The sequence below is a fragment of the Hipposideros armiger genome, unplaced genomic scaffold (assembly GCF_001890085.2).
Source record: "Hipposideros armiger isolate ML-2016 unplaced genomic scaffold, ASM189008v1 scaffold_54, whole genome shotgun sequence".
Classification (NCBI taxonomy): Eukaryota; Metazoa; Chordata; class Mammalia; order Chiroptera; family Hipposideridae; genus Hipposideros; species Hipposideros armiger.
This window is the reverse complement of record NW_017731404.1, coordinates 1,470,673-1,471,865: the sequence shown is the minus strand read 5'-3', so window position 1 is coordinate 1,471,865 and position 1,193 is coordinate 1,470,673. Positions and strand designations below refer to the sequence as shown.

Here is a 1,193-nt window from a genome sequence, read left to right as displayed (position 1 = left end):
GCCCATCCCCGCCCTTGAACTTTGCCCCCATCTTAGGCGTTTGATTCTGCCTTTTCCTTCTTTTCTGGCTTTGCCCCATCTTGGTGACCAAAATCGTATGCTCGAGGCCAGAAAAACAACGTGATGCCCGCTTACCATTAGTTGGGACATCCAACATTGCACTTTTCACATAATATGCTGAAAACAGAATGGGTTCCCCCTCCCCAAACCTGCTCCCATCCTGTTCTTCCCCAGCTCAGTCAATAGCACCTCCATCCTTCTGGTAGCTAAGGCTAGAAACCTGGAAGTCATCCTCGACCTCTCCTTCCCTCACCCCCATGTCCCATCAGCCAGAAAATCCTGGTCACTCTACCTTCAAAACACATCCAGAATCGACTACTTCTCGCACCTCCACGGTCACCCTGGTCTGACCCTCCATTTCCTCTGGACGACTGCAGTCACCTTCTCCGTGGTCTCCTGCCTCCGTGCGGTCCCTAAATCCATGCCCCACAAACAGCCAGAGGGATCCTATTAAAATGTAAAGTCAAGGTCACTGTACAATTCTTGATCAGAACTGCCCAACAGAACTTCCTGCAGTGGTGCAAATGTTCTCTATCTGCTCTGTCCAACTCATTATCCACCAGCCACAAGTGACTATTGAACACTTGAAACGTGTTTAGTATAACTGAAGGACTGAATTTTTAATCTTTCTTACTTTAGTAGCCACACTCTGAGGGCAAGGCTGTGAGAAACAAGCACTCTTGAACACAGCTGGTGGGAGTATAAATTAGTATATGATTCCAACTGCAATATCTACCTACCTACTGATAGGTTTGTCTATCTCTACCAAAATGACAAAGGCGTTTAACATTTGTCACAGCAATCCCACTTCAAGAGTGTGTCCTACTGATCTACCTTTACATGCAGAATGACATTATATAAAAGGTTTATAACATCACAAAATAGGAAACAGCCCAAGTTTCTGTCCATCAATAGGCAACTAGTTAAATGAATTATGGTCCAGCCACACAGTAGAATACGATAAAGTTGTAAAAAAGAATGAGGACCTAGGACACCTAAAGCACAAACCAAGAAAAAATAGATAAATTGGAACTTCATCAAAAGTAAAAACATTTTTGCATATTAAAGGACACTATTAGAAAGTGAAAATAAAAAAAAGAAAGTCAGGGCTGGCTGAGTGGCTCAGTTGGTTA

At 43.6% G+C, this 1,193-nt stretch overlaps 1 long non-coding RNA gene across 1 annotated transcript in view; it reads right to left on the bottom strand.

Moving 5' to 3' along the window:
- Window positions 1–1,193, bottom strand: part of LOC109381857 (uncharacterized) — a 13,401-nt gene that overhangs the window by 9,307 nt on the left and 2,901 nt on the right. The window contains exon 2 of the long non-coding RNA XR_002123828.1: window positions 353–507. This is a non-coding gene — a long non-coding RNA (uncharacterized LOC109381857). The remainder of the gene's footprint in view (window positions 1–352; window positions 508–1,193) is intronic.